Below are 15,492 nucleotides of genomic sequence, written 5' to 3' on the forward strand. Positions count from 1 at the left end.
TTTGTATTTCGACAGCTTCCAAATCAATATTTTTAGTGTTCATGGGGTGTATTGTTGTGTTTCCTCTTCATCTTATCAAATCATTTTCAAGGTAAGTGAAACTCTAGAGCTTAGTTAGGTTGATCTACTTAACATTTTTTACTTGGTTATTTGATGGTTGTTGATTTTAGTTCGAACTTTGATGTTAAGTGTGAGAAAGTTATAATGATTGCGAGTTGAATCATGGCGTTCATTTGACTTAAATCGAAGAATTTCTACATGCTAAGGTTGTGATTAATTGACTTCCGAGAGATTCGGTTGTAGAAAAAGTGGAAATGGTGAAATTAAACTAGAAAGTGATATTTTTGTAATTCGACTAACATATCAATTTACTAGCTAAGTGTTGCCAATTAATCACTTTGTCGTTTATTTGGGTTGTTGATGTTCATGTGGTCGATTTTTGGAGTGTCAATTTTCACGTGGTCGATTCTTTGAGTTATCGATATCCACATTGCTGATTCATTAAATTGTTGATTTTCGAGTTAACTTGTCGATTGAGACCAAGCTAGTGTTGTACAAAATGTTGATTAATAAGGTGGTGTATTCTTTGTGTTATCGAATTATAACTTGTTGACTTTTGACGAATCTATCAATCTTTGACTATGTTATCATGGCTCACATGGGAAATGAAAAGAGGAAAGTGCATTTTTACTATTTATGTATTTGATGCATGAAAAAGGCATGACGATTGTATTTCGGTAATGTTTTGAATAAGATGGTGTCGTGTACATAATATTGATTTTGAGAATGGATATGCAAGAGATAATAAATGGCTATTGAATTCATTGTCAATGTAAGGAACATCACACGAATTGAGTATTGTTACGTGCACCAATGTTATATGCAGTAAGTATTATGCTATGTTTCCATCGCCCAAGTATTAGTGGTGATGATGCCTCGGAGTTGAGATGCCCCATGATTCGGGATGCCTCAGGAGTGTTTGAGATACCTCGGGAGTCGAGATGCCCCGTGTGTCAGGATGCCTCAGAGTTGATATGCCCCGTGTGTCAGGATTCCCCATGAGTCAAGATCCCCGAGAGTGTTTGGGATGTCTTAGAGTGAAGATGCCCCGTGTGTCGGGATGCCCCGGAAGGGTTCGGGATGAGACGATTTGCTAAAAATGAATATGATATATGTGTGAGTGCACATGGAAATGCATATGTTCATATGTGCGTATTAATGAGCTAATCGATGGTAGTCATACATCAAATATATAATGTCATTCACTTGCAATTAAGTGAATAATCTTATATAGCATGGTTCATCAATTTTCCTGGCATCTGTGATAGGTAGAATAGTGAATTTATTCTTTCAATTGCTTTGTAAAGTTATTTTGTAATCATCTTGATTTAACATTAATTTATGGATACCAGGTTGAGTGGTGAGATGATCTCCTACCTTAGATTTAGAGATTTCATTTACTCGGCTTTGATTCATTCATTATTTTTTAGATTTGTAGGATAGATCACTCTCCACCACTGCAGTTTGGAGTTCCTGTATATTTTGACTGTGAATATCAAGACGTGTAAGTACTTAAATTAGCGGTAGTTTATACTAAGTGTAGTTTGGTGATATGGATCAATGTAGGTGTACCGGGGTGGATCCCTTAATCGATTTGTTGCCTAGTACTTCAACATCGATGGAGAGTTGGTTGGACCACTTAAGGGCTTTGATGGTTCTCCTGGTTTCGACGACAATGGCATGTCGATGGGCGAAGTTGTCGATTTGTAGTAGCACGCCTTTGTGCAGGCAAGTTTTGGGCATAGGAGTATAGGGTAGTATTGACGAGACCCGGCCTTCTTACAAGAGTTAATGCGTTGTTTTCTGTTTTCTTTCATACTTGTATTAATACTTGGAAGAGGGAAGATAATGGAAAGATGCATATGTAAATTATTCAGACCAGTGAAATTGTGTTTCTCGTGAAATGTGAATTTTGGTGCTTCCATATGCTTATAATAATTATGAGTAATAATCGGAAAATACACGTATCACACGTGACGTTCTGGGGCGTCACAACATGTCCCACTTGATGATTCGCTAGAATTTGGAAACATATACCAAGCAAATGGCCTGCTTAGCACCATTGGCATGGATCTCAAGCCGGAAAAATGTCCTTCAGACATCGGATATTCTTCCCTCCCTAGTTGACGCCGTAGTTGCTTGGGGGTTTCCTTTGAGGATAGGGGTTTTATTCGAGGAAGTGTCTTGGTGAGGACTAGGTTGCGGAGTCCACCCCTGCAATTCCTCCCAATCATCAAGTCATCTTGTCTCGTCATTTGAATTCGACTCGTTGTTGGGGCGAAGCCAGCACCTAGACATTGCTGTTGCAGAACTCACTGAACGAGTCTCACGTTTATTGCACGATGAAATCCGAATTGACTTGGGATGATCCTAAACGGTTATTATTGTTGTCGTTCTCCATTGTGATATTTAGAACGCGATTGAATCGTCGTAAGTAGAAGGGGAATAAATGAAATCAACAAAAGGCTTCAAAGAGTAAGAGCGTAAGGAAGTGATATATGACGTAGGGCTGAGGATTGGTGAAAAATGGAAGAAGGTCATAGAGGCCATTTTTTTCTCTTCACTGATTGAACTTTTGGGCCCGTTTCATGTTGGACCGTGTGGCTATCTGATGGTTCCAAAGAGAGGAGAGGTGACACGGAATAGATGGCAACCCGATCACTGTCCTGTTGCGCTTGATTTAGAACCATATAATTATTAATGGTCCATGTCCTTTTCAATAAATGTAAAAATCTCACCTAATTCTCATTAAAAATGCAAGGTCCGGTTAGACCCTTGGGCAGCACATTTGAAGCCTCCTTTTCTGGACCATTTTGACTCTTTTTTGTCCTTTTTTATTTTGCAGCCAGGCATGTTCCGTGGTCAAGTTAGCTACTTTTTGCTTTCGTTGCTTTGTGTCTAGATGAAAACTCAAAGGTGGTCCACTTACTTGATTATATTTGAAGACCAGATTCATTGCAACTTCCTAATAGCAATTGTTTAACATTTTGGTTCTTGCAGCTCACGTATATTGTAAAACGAGGAATCCAAATGAAGCACGTGTTTAGACGTACACAACTGCCACAATAGCTATAAAAAGAAGAGCAGTTGTCACTCTGAAATAGCTAATATAGATCAAGAGCATAGTTTCCTCCAATTAAAAGAAAAGATCGTAAAAGAGAAAAGAGAGAGAGGCAAGGTTACATTTCAAATGGAGGAGGTTGTGATCGTCGGAGGCGGCATTGCGGGGCTAGCGACAGCGGTGGCCCTGAAGAAGGTCGGTGTGCGAGCACTGGTTCTTGAGAGATCAGAGGGGCTGAGAGCCACCGGCTCGGCCTTGAGCCTCTTCCCCAACGCCTGGCACGCGCTCGACGCGCTCGGGGTTTCGGATAAGCTCACCTCTCTTTACACTCCTTTTTCCAAGTAAGGTTCTATCGTTCTTGTAGTTAATATATATATTTTTCCAAAATAGGTTTTTACGTACATATTCTAATTAGATTATACTTCTCATAATCAAATTTTCTTGCTCGTGCATTAGGGGTTACGTAACCGATGTGAAGACCAAAGCCATTCAGGAAGTGCGTTATAGTGCAAGCCAAGGGTACTGCAACTCTCAGATTTCTGCATTTGGATCAATGCATCGTCTATTTGTTTTATTTGTGTAATGCTAAAAGTTTCGATCTTTACCCTTTTTTTATATATATTTTAGGAGTGGAGGTGAACAAAGAACGGTACACCGGAAGATGTTATTGGAGGTCTTGGCAGAGGAATTGCCTCCAAATACCATCCGTTTCTCTTCAAAGCTCACTTCCATCGAAACCCAAGTGGAACAAGGCTCGTCAATTTGTATCCTCGCGCTTGAGGATGGAACTGTCATCAAATCTAAGGTATCATAACTTCTCATAATCAAATCTCTTTCTAGTTTGCGTGGTAATAATACTACTCCAAAGCTTGTCGCGGGATCTGCAGTTGATCGGTGAATTTATTGTTGTTTGAAAAATATGTGCTATATACGTAGGTTGTTATCGGATGTGACGGGGTGCATTCTAGGATAGCGCATTGGTTAGGGCTCGGCGCACCGGTCAATTCGGGCCGGTCTGCAATTCGCGGGGTGGCCGTGTACCCGCGAGGCCATGGGTTCAACCATGAGGTTCAGCAATTCGTTGATGTCTCCAAGAGGGCTGGTTTTATTCCTCTCAACGACAAGGAGGTCTACTGGTTCTTCGCTTGCAAAGCTCCTCCAAAAGGTATTGGTACTTCCCCTTTTTCTTAGAACCTCCAATTACAAGAATGTATTATTGGCACGCATATCAAACGGTCCGAGAATCTTTGTGTAAGAGTAACATTAGTGATACTTAGATTGGTTTGGGAAGTGAAGAAATAATTATTTTGCACAAGAGCGTTTTCTAAAGTTTATAAAGAAAGATTTCTCTTCTTTTCATTTTCAATCTGCCTAAGTAATAATCCTCTAGGGCTTACATAATTCCGGTTAATTCGAGGATAGTTTTACATTCTAGGCTTGGGGACAAAGCTTCTCTTCATCTTTTCATCTTCGATTTCTATAAGCTTAACTAATAGCACCTCAACCTCTGTCTAACAATATTTTGTAATCAACTCATCTACATTTCAGGTGCGGACGTGGGAGGAGACCCAAATTTACTACTAAGAGAGGTGGCTGACAACTTAGCCAAAGACTTTCCTTCGGTGTACCTCGACATCGTCGGCCACTCTGACCTTTCCACCTTGACGTGGGCCCCGTTGATGTTTCGTTATCCGTGGGACGTCATGCTTGGGAACCTGACCCGCGCCAACGTCACGGTGGCCGGAGATGCCATGCACCCCATGACGCCGGACTTGGGCCAAGGTGGGTGTTTGGCCCTCGAGGATGCAGTCGTGTTGGGCCGGCACATCGGAAACTCGATTTCCAAAAGGGGTGAACTTGAGACACGTCACGTCGGGTTCGCCCTCGAGAGCTACGTTAGGGAGAGGAGGTGGAGGGCGGCGACATTGATCACAGCGTCGTTTTTGTCAGGTTGGGTTCAGCAGGATGGGTCTAGTTGGTGGATGAAGTTCCTAAGAGACGTTGTATTCTACAAGTTTCTATTGGGAAGAGCCGTTAGTGCTAGTAGGTATGACTGCGGCAAACTTTGCTAACGTCTCTACTTTGCCTTCTATTCGCCAACAGCGATCGTCGACCAGGCAATATTATATAAAGGAGCAAATTGATGATTTCCGAAGTCTCACCACAATCATTGTACTTGATTGAGAGACGATTACAACCAAGCAAGGAACAAGAACTTAGCTTATGGATTCATTACAAATCGGGAGTGAGATATCACTAATGCATCATATATTCTACAAATTATTCAGAAATTTAGTATATCTATGCGTATCTTGTACATGACCAGATTTGTGTCTAGATTCGTGGCATGATACATCATAGCGGATGTTTTTTTTTTATATTTGGTTTGAGGCCAATAAATTGGCCATGGTTGTAATATCGAAATTAAGCAATTCAATTGTTTCATTTTTCTCATTTTCTAAGTTGGTATTGGAGTTACGCGATCTTGAGGAAATTTTGAGAGCACTAGCTGCACATCGCACCCGTTGAACACTCGAATACACCTCTGCCAACTCAATACACAACCATGCATCTGTTTTCATAAATTATCTCTACCATCCTTTTATCTCCAAGCGCCGCCAGAGGGTCCTTCACAAATGGCCTCACCACGTACTATATCAACCTTGTTGCATTGGGCCCCAATCTTGGTTCCTTATCGTGTATGGAATTGTTTTTCCATCTCTGCCCAGGTACACAACGAATTAGATAGTAAATTAGTGTACCAAGTAGACAAAAGAAATAAACTAAGTCTTAAAAGTTCATTCGTTCCTGCTTCTGTTGGCCACGAAAATGGCATGCCCAGGATCACCATAATCAGAAACCGAAACACGTTAATGGAGAAATTATCGATTCGTGTACTTGGTTTGGAATCAATCAAACTTGACACGGAATTTGCGACGGTTTCCGAACACGAACTCAAGTGCTTCTGTCACATCCCGATTTTTTGGCCTGGGAAGCCGCAGGTAAATTGCAATATCCTCAATTTCAGTTCCTGGGAAATGATTATGGGTTAAGTTTGGTGGTTTTCCAATCAGAACTAAATTGTTTTCTCTTGTTTTGGAAAATCCAGTTTCGGATCCTTTGTACCCCTTCGTTTTTTTATTTTTGGGGAGACTTTTGTGGTCCGAATTTCCAAATACTTTCTTCTTGAAAGTTGTTCCAAACATCTTGAAGTTTTACATACTTTAATGTCAGAATTTTTAGAATTGATATGAGTGGTACGATGGCCTGATTTTCGGACCGTGTAAAACTGCCCAGAATGGGTATTTCGGTGATGTTCACACCGTCTTTATTTTCTACAAGATTTTCTGGGCAGATTTTGGAAAAGTTTCCTTCATGAAAGTTGTTGAGAACGTCCTTTTCTATAACATATATAAATTTGGGAATTTCACGAGATGATTTATATTCTGGACAGAGCTTACTTTGAGAAACAAGAATACTGTTCCAGCGAACTGTTTTTAGTCTGTCTTTGAGCTACTAAAAATGGTGTTTACAGAGAGATTCAGATTTCGTGCTCTTCATGAAAAATGTTTTTTAAGGCCTTGTTTACGACATATTCAAATTTGAGAATTTTCGGAGTCCATTTACTATATTTTCAAGTCTGATTTCGTGAACAGTGCAAAACTGTCCGGTTTTATCAGATTGCAAAGATTCCGCATTTTCTGAATTTGGACTTGGTGTCTTCTGGTGATTTAAAGTACACGTTCCGAGCTTTCAAATGAGATATTTTATGCTTTGATTGGAGGTCATCCCAGGGGAAAACGAAATTAACCAAGTCAAGGGTTAAATCTTCTTGTGGAAGTCACATTTATTGGTCCAAGCTTATCACCTTCATCATGGCTTCTGGCTTATGTTCTTAATGGCCATGTGAGGTAAGCAATGACCTCATGCCCCAAATGACCTAAGCCATGACCTCATGCTTCACATGACATATGCCATGACTTCACCCCAAACTTTGGCCCCAAGTTTGTCTCTCTATAAATAGAAAGAAAGGCCATTCGGCCAAAAAGAGAGAGAGAGAGAGAGAGAGGACCAATGAGACTGAGATAAGCATTGGCCCTTCATCATTTTAGTTCATTAAGAGCATTTAATGACATTTAATGAAGGCCATCATGAGTCTTGACTTTAGAGGCCCCTCCATTATTGCTTATTCTAGGGTTTTCTAGGGCAAGACATTTCCCCCCTTCTCCCTCACCTCACGCCAACTTCATCCTCATCTTCCTCTCCCTTTGTTTCTTGTTTTCTCACCCTTTTGACCGAGAAAGAAAGAAAAAAAAAGAAAGAAAGAGAGAAAAAGCTTACCGGTTAGCCCGTGTCTCTCTTGTGATTTGATCAAGTGAGGAAGCCACATCCAAGGCCGTGTGTTCGTGTTCAAGCTCGAGAACCACCAAAAATCGCTTGAGAATTGCCGAGACTCACGTGTCCTTCACACGCCTCGTTTTCTCTAATTCTTGTTTGAAATCATTGGGTAAGTGAATTCCTTAATATCGGTAAAGGATGTTGAGATGCGTTGTGACGTGGTTTGCTTGGACCGTTTCTCGGTTGTTTGGTTGGTCATAGTTGGTTCATTTCTCGATTTGATCATGTTTCATGTTTGATGTTGTTTTGAGATAGAACCGAGCCTTGGTTTGTAAAGTGTGCACAATGTGGCCATGCGTGATGTTCTCTTGTTTGAACTTTGCTATTGACCTGCCATCGATGCGGGTGCGGTAAGGGCCGACTTATGTTAACGGTGATTGATATATCCTCGCTTGATATTAGTGTTTTCACTTGCTGAGTCTCCCCGACTCATCCCTCGTTTTTTCCCTCTCAGGTTCATAGGATGGTCGAACGGACAGCGGCGACAGGGGGAGTTTGAGCCATGTTGGAGTTCGGGGAAAGCTCGGAGCTGTGAACCCGAAGTAGTGGGCTTAGGACACCCAAGCCATAACGTTTGTTGTATAAATGGCTAAAATCGGCTAAGTTGGCTTGTAAAATATGTTTGCGTGTCCTATAAATATAAGGTTTGCTTATGATGCTGTTTGTCTTAATCCCGCTATTATTTTTAAATGTGATTGTCCCGAGATATGCTTCCGCTTGTATTTAAAGAAAGATAATAATGAACGGGACGTCACGTTTATAACCCCGAGGTCGGGGCGTCACAGTTTCTCCCCTATACCCTTCGTTAGAACACTAGCCTAATGAGATTGCCACTCACAAGAAGAAAGTTCTCTCTAGATCCGTATGTGAGTCAGATTGTGCATCATCAGGTTAGGGGAGGGACTTAAGCGCTATTTATAGAGTCTTCGACCACGGGCCCTCTCACTACGGGCCGGGCTGTACTCGGCCCACACCAGCTAGCCCCATATTAGACTTATTAAGAACCCATATAACTTACCTTTATTAGACCAAACTAATTCAGTTAATTTCAATTAATGAAGCCCACATTAAGAAATTCTTACATTCTCCCACTTGGGCGATATTAATTGAAACAGAACTGTGTGCGCACCTTTATATTGATCTAGAGATTATTCTTAATAGTCAATTCGATCCCATAAAGTCTCGAACACCGAATCATGGCGGTAACTGCATGTACTCACGTAGAGCCTCCCATGGTCACGAGTGCTTTCAACTTTACTGATATGGATTCAATATGGTAGTATGTCAAATGAACAATACCTCATAATGAGTGATACTTCATGTGTTGTCCATTTTGTTAATCTAAATTCTCTCTCCTTAAGTATCACAAAACCTAGTGTGTCACTAGAGAATATCCTTCATGGCTCCAACGAACCTGCATATGTCTTACCTTGATAGTTAACTGTACTTTATGTGTAACAAGATATATCGTTAAGGCTAATACCAAGAATGCCCCATAGCCTGTACTTAAGGTTTACACAATGCCTCAAGATTTTCATCAAATATATATATGTACTCAACATGATAAAATTACATTCACAAAAACCTCATTGAATGCAAAAAGTTGATACATATCCAAATGCTACAAAATGTAACAAAATCATATACAAACTTCATAAGAGCAACATAAAACTAAACAGCTCTCACTAATTAACAGTATCCCATGATACTCCTAAGCCCATGTTAATGGCATGTCGATCAAATACACAAGGGCGAAGGCCTTTAGTTAGTGGATTTGCGATCATATCATCTGTCGAAATGTGCTATACTGCAATGTCACCATTCTGAACTTTTTCCTTTATAATCGGGTACTTGACCTCTATATGCTTAGACCCCTTGAGACCTCTGTTGTTGTTAACAAACAACACTGCAGAGTTATTGTCACAATACAACTGTATGAGTCTATCCACAAAATCAAATACGGTCAACTCTTTAATGAGGTTCCGGAGCCAAATTGCCTGAGTAGCAGCCGAAAAGCATGCTACAAACTCCGCTTGCATGGTAGAGGATGTCATTGATTTCTGTTTCTCACTTTTCCATGATACTGCACCTCCTGCTAACTTAAAGATGTAACCCGTTGTCGACTTCTTTTTATCCTGACAGCCAGCAAAGTCTGAATCCGAATACCCAACCAGCTATAGGTCCTGAACATGTTTGTAAATCAGTATATAGTCTTTTGTCCTCTTTAAGTACCTCGAAACCTTCTTGGCAGCAACGCAATAATCGTGTCCTGGATTTGACTGATACCTGCCTAGAAGTCTTGTTGCAAAAGCAATATCTGGTCTAGTACATACTTGAGCATACATAATACTCTCAAGTGCACTAACATAAGGTACATTCTTCATTTGGGCTTTCTCAAAATCTGAATGAGGACATTGTGACAGACTCAACTTATCACCCTTAATGACAGGAGCAATTCCTGGCTTGCATTTCTGTATGCTGAATCTTTCTAAGATACGATCAACATATGCTCTCTGAGATAAACCCAATAGTCGGTGAGAACGATTCTTATGAATCTCAATGCCAAGGACAAAAGAGGCCTCACCAAGGTCCTTCATATCAAAGTTCTTTGACAACATCCGCTTTGTCTCATGCAGTAAACCAAGGTCACTGCTCGCAAGCAGAATATCATCCGCATAGAGTATAAGGAAAATGAATTTCCTCCCACTGACCTTGCAGTATATACACTGATCTACTTTATTCTCAACAAAACCAAATGAAGCGACAACACTATGAAACTTCAAGTACCATTATCTAGAAGCTTGCTTAAGACCATAAATAGACTTTTTCAGTCTACATACAAGCGTACCTGAATCATCTGCCACAAAGCCTTCGGGTTGCATCATATAGACTTATTCATTAAGGTCTCCATTAAGAAAGGCAGTTTTAACATCCATCTGGTGAAACTCCATATCGAAATGAGCTACTAATGCCATGATCACTCTGAAAGAATCTTTAGAAGAGACTGGAGAAAAAGTTATTTCATAGTCTACTCCTTCTCTCTGAGTGAAACCCTTGGCTACCAGTCTAGCTTTAAACTTCTCAATCTTTCCTTTGGAGTCCCTTTTAGTCTTATACACCCATTTGCAGCTAATGGGTCTATGACCTTCAGGTAATTCAACAAGTTCCCAAACACCATTATGCTTCATAGACTGCATTTCATCTCTCATTGCATCCAACCACAGTTCCGACTGAGGACAAGAAACAGCTTCCGCATAAGTCACTGGATCAGCCACAGAATCGATATCGTAGTCTTGCTCTCCTATATAGACTAAATAGTCCGGTGGTATAGCTGATCGTCTCTCCCTAATGGATCTCCTTACTGGAGCAGCAATAGCCTCATCCTGCACTTGAGAGCCTTAAGGAACTTCATTAGGAGCTGTCTCGACAACAGGATCCTGAGCCTCAACAGGTTCAGTCTGTGGTGTGGGAGTCACCACAATTATCTGTATGGGAGGAGATAAAGATACAACATTACCTACCATACTATTATCCTCAATAGTCTGTGAGCAGCTACTTTATTCGGCCACATTAAACTCCAGAAACTTGGCTGTCTGTGATTCCACAATTCTTGTGCCTCCATTGGGATTATAGAACTGATATCCCTTCGAATAATCTGGGTAAGATACAAAGTAACACCGAGTGGTTCTAGAGTCCAACTTACTTAATGTTGGATTATATAACTTCACTTCTGCAGGACATCCCCAAACCTTAAGATGGTTTAAGCTAGGCTTACGTCCAGTCCATAACTCAAAAGGAGTCAATGGAACAGCTTTAGTAGGTACACGATTCAGAATGTACAAAGCTGTTTTCAAAGCTTCACCCCACAGAAAATCAGGTAAATTTGTCCTACTAATCATACTCCTCACCATTTCCATAAGGGTGCGATTGCGCCTTTCGGCTACACCATTTTGCTCAGGACTCCCAGGCATAGTAAACTGAGCCACTATCCCAGAATCCTCTAAGTATTTGGCAAATGGCCCCTTAAGCTGTCCGGCATCGCCATGCTTGCCATAATACTCTCCACCTCGGTCAGATCTAACAACCTTTATGACCTTTCCCAACTGTTTCTCGACTTCGGTACGAAAAATCTTGAACTTGTCAAGAGACTCAGACTTTTCTTTAATCAAGTACAGATAGCCATATCGAGAATAGTCATCAATAAATGTGATGAAATAAAAATTTCTACACAAGGTTGCCGTATAGGGTCCACTTATATTAGTGTGAATGACCTCCAACATGTCAGAACTTCGGACTGCAGTTTTCTTCCTTATCTTGGTCATTTTACCTCTACAACAATCTACGCATGTCTCTAGGTCATCTTTAAGAGCAGGCAAGATGTTTGTCGTTATCAGCCTTTCTACTCTATCCTTAGAGATATGACTAAGCCGTTTATGCCACAATGCATAAGACTATTCCTTGGGTAGTGGTCTCTTGGAAACAACATTTTCAGTCGTATAAGCGACGTATATGTCATTGGGAGACAAACACAATCTGTAGAATCCGTTGGACATATTACAGCACCCAACCTTATTTGAATTAAGAAACAAAGAAATAACATTATTCTTGACTTCAAAGAGTAGCCATACATGTCCAAACACGATACAGAAACTAAGTTCCGTCTAAAAGAAGGTACATAAAAAGTGTCTTTCCACATTAATCTAAAACCAGAGTCTAGAATCAAGATAACATCTCCCACAAATACAACATCGGCTTTCTCATTGTTTCCCACAGTGAGTCTTGACTCATCCTCATTTGGCTTCCTCCGGTTTATGAATCCATGTATGGTAAACGCAACATGATTAGTTGCACCGCTATCAAGCCACCAAGAACTGGATGGTGCTTCTGATATGTTGGATTCACAAACAAGTGCCAAAGAATCATTACCTGTAGGCTCACGTTTGGACAATCAAGCTTTGAACTTTCCACAGTCTTTCTTTATGTGACCTTTCTTCTTACAAAAGAAGCAGCGGTCACCATCCCTTTTGAAGAATGTTTTCTTTGGACCCATATTGTCAGATTGACCGGTAGTATCATGAGTACCTTTATGAGTACGATTTCTGGACTTTTTATCCTTCCTTTTGTGGGAACCAGAAACATATAAGGCTAGATGCCCTTTTTCCTTCTTAAGTTTCTCTACCTCTGCCACCACCCTTGCTATCAAGTCATTAACTGACAAAGTCTCATCTTGCGAATTGTAATTTGTCTTTATAATCCCAAAATCAGGTGAAGGGTGTTCAGGGCTTGATATACAATGCAAGCATCAGGAATGGAAACATTAAGAGCTTGAAGCTTCGTCTTTAGGTCTACCATCCTAAGGACATAATCTTTAACCCCAGCAATACCATCATACTTCATATTGAAGAGCTTTTGAAGAAGTGTACCAACCTCAGCATTAGATGAAATGCGGTTTCTAGCCTCTAAGGTTGCCATCATTTCCTTAGCAGTACAGTTAGCTGGCAAACCACTTTTCAAGTGTTCTTGAATGGATTTCTTCATTGTCAATAAGCAAATCCGATTGCTCTTTTCCCAAGCAGCATAGTCCGTTTTCTCAGCTTCAGTACTAGTGGCCGTGGTAACTACGGGCTTATCCTTTGTAAGAGCAATGTGAACATCAGCCAGCTCCATTCCAAATAGAAAATCCTCTTTCTATTTCTTAAAGTTCAACCCAGTAAGGACCTCAATGGAAATGGAATTGCCGTTTATAGAAAAGGTGACTGGAAAATAAACAAACAATACAATCAGCATCATGTGAGTACTTTATCCAGAGAGTTACATACATCATCACATAATCACCTTTGGGCAGAAAATATGACATGCAGTTGTACACTCTCCACATGACAGCAGCCTTGAGAACATATTCTAATCTTTCGTGAAATCACCACCTTTGGGTGTATGAACCACTAAGATCAGTCATTTCTCAAGCACATGCTATACACGTACCCCTCCATGCACCAATACAAGATCACCTCCTTTGGAAGTATGATCATGCAATAAAACAGGAGACATCCCACCACAATATGTGACCGATATTTCTCAAACCCAGTCAAGTGTGCCACTTTGGCGGTCACTACCCAACTGAATCCTTGAAAATCTCTCATACCAGGGATATGAGCTTTATGTATCACATTCACTATATACATGTAATGCTAGACGTAAAGACAGGGGCGTATATCTCTGAAATTACATGTCATGCTAATTATATTGTTCCATTCATTGATAGACAATGAATTACACTCTACACAGTCCTTATGTGATGATATACATGTGAGCTACCATATGCATTTCCGAAACCATAGAGAAATACAAGAAAATATGCAAAAATACCCTAAAAATAAGCGTATATAGGGTTCTATACGTATTTTCACATCTGTAAAAGCTCCAAACATGTAAAATAAATACACCACAATGTAGAGAATCTCGATACGAGCGTGTCGGTACCAAGAACGTCCCAAACGGACACCGGACGCACTCTCACATGCCGCCGGAAGGCGCAGCGCGTGCGCTCGTGTTCAGCCGGTCTGAACAGCCGGTCCGACCGATTGACCGGTCCAACCGGTCAATGGTCAATGGACCGGTCGGGTCAACGGTCGGGTCGGGTCTAAATTCGAGTCAGGTCAAATATCGGGTCGAGTCAGGATCAGGTCAAGTTAGTATCCGGTCAACCCGGATCCGCACCCCCGCTGACGTCATCCTGCGGTTACCGGCGAAAACGCACCGGTTCGGCACTGCCGCGCGTGGCCGTCACGCACCACCGCGCTCACGGCGCGTGTCGGCGCGTGAGGGCACGTGCAGCCTCTTCCGGTGACGTACTGCCCGTCATTCTTCTCGTCTCGATGAGTAGATTCCGAATATGTAATAAAATTTTACATTCATCCGACAAAAAATTCCGAAAATGGGTAAAAACCTCTCGGACATAATGAAAACGGTCCTAATCCGCATGTTTCAGTTCTAATCTATGGCAGGCTCTGATACCACATGTTGGCCACGAAAATGGCACACCCAGGATCACCATAATCAGAAATCGAAACACGTTAATGGAGAAATTATCGATTCGCATACCTGGTTTGGAATCCATCAAACTTGACGCGGAATTTGCGACGGTTTCCGAACACGAACTCAAGTGCTTCTCCCCTATACCCTTCGTTAGAACACTGGCCTAATGAGATTACCACTCACGAGAAGAAAGTTCTCTCTAGATCCGTATGTGAGTTAGATTATGCATCATCAGGTTAGGGGAGGGACTTAAGCGCTATTTATAGAGTCTTCGACCACGGGCCCTCTCATTACGGGCCAGGCCGTACTCGGCCCACACCAGCCAACCCCATATTAGACTTATTAAGAACTCATATATCTTACCTTTATTAGACCAAACTAATTCAGTTAATTTCAATTAATGAAGTTCACATTAGGAAATTCTTACAGCTTCTCCACACTAAGCTCAAAACTGGCTGATATGTTCAATGGGTCGACTGCTCAAAGTGAGGAATTTTATAATCTCTAAGCATAATCAGGATAAGGATTCCAGCAAACAGGCCTAACAATTCCTCTATTCAAATCCAATTCTTGTTGAATTTCTTTGGTAAATTGTGCTAGGTTTAATTTAAGATTTAGTTGGCCAACTTGCCCCCTAGGCGGTGATGCCGAACTTGTTGGATTATCTATATTAACACGGATCGATAAGTTAGGCCGAACAGGGATGTTGGCATTTGATAGTGCCATAACGATCGTTGGCCTTACATTTTCAACTTCTGGCATTTGACTAGTCTGTCAACCAATTTGGTTTGCCGATTTGTTATTACCGACTAAATTATTTTGACCAACAATGTCTCTATTATTAAAAGCAAAGGAACATACCTTGTACCACTGGATTGGCTTGGACTGTTGGTAGTTCATTGGGCGATTTCGACCTCGACAAAGCGTTATTCACAGCA

The 15,492-nt window shown here is 41.1% G+C and overlaps 1 pseudogene; it reads left to right on the forward strand.

The window, feature by feature from the left end:
- The first annotated feature begins 3,138 nt into the window (after positions 1-3,138).
- On the forward strand, positions 3,139-5,575 carry LOC115681920 (monooxygenase 2-like; annotated as a pseudogene).
- Positions 5,576-15,492: the final 9,917 nt, after the last annotated feature.

This window comes from Syzygium oleosum, unplaced genomic scaffold (assembly GCF_021117445.2).
Source record: "Syzygium oleosum isolate NSW1041296 unplaced genomic scaffold, Sole_v2.1 Sole_v2.26, whole genome shotgun sequence".
NCBI classification, from domain to species: Eukaryota; Viridiplantae; Streptophyta; class Magnoliopsida; order Myrtales; family Myrtaceae; genus Syzygium; species Syzygium oleosum.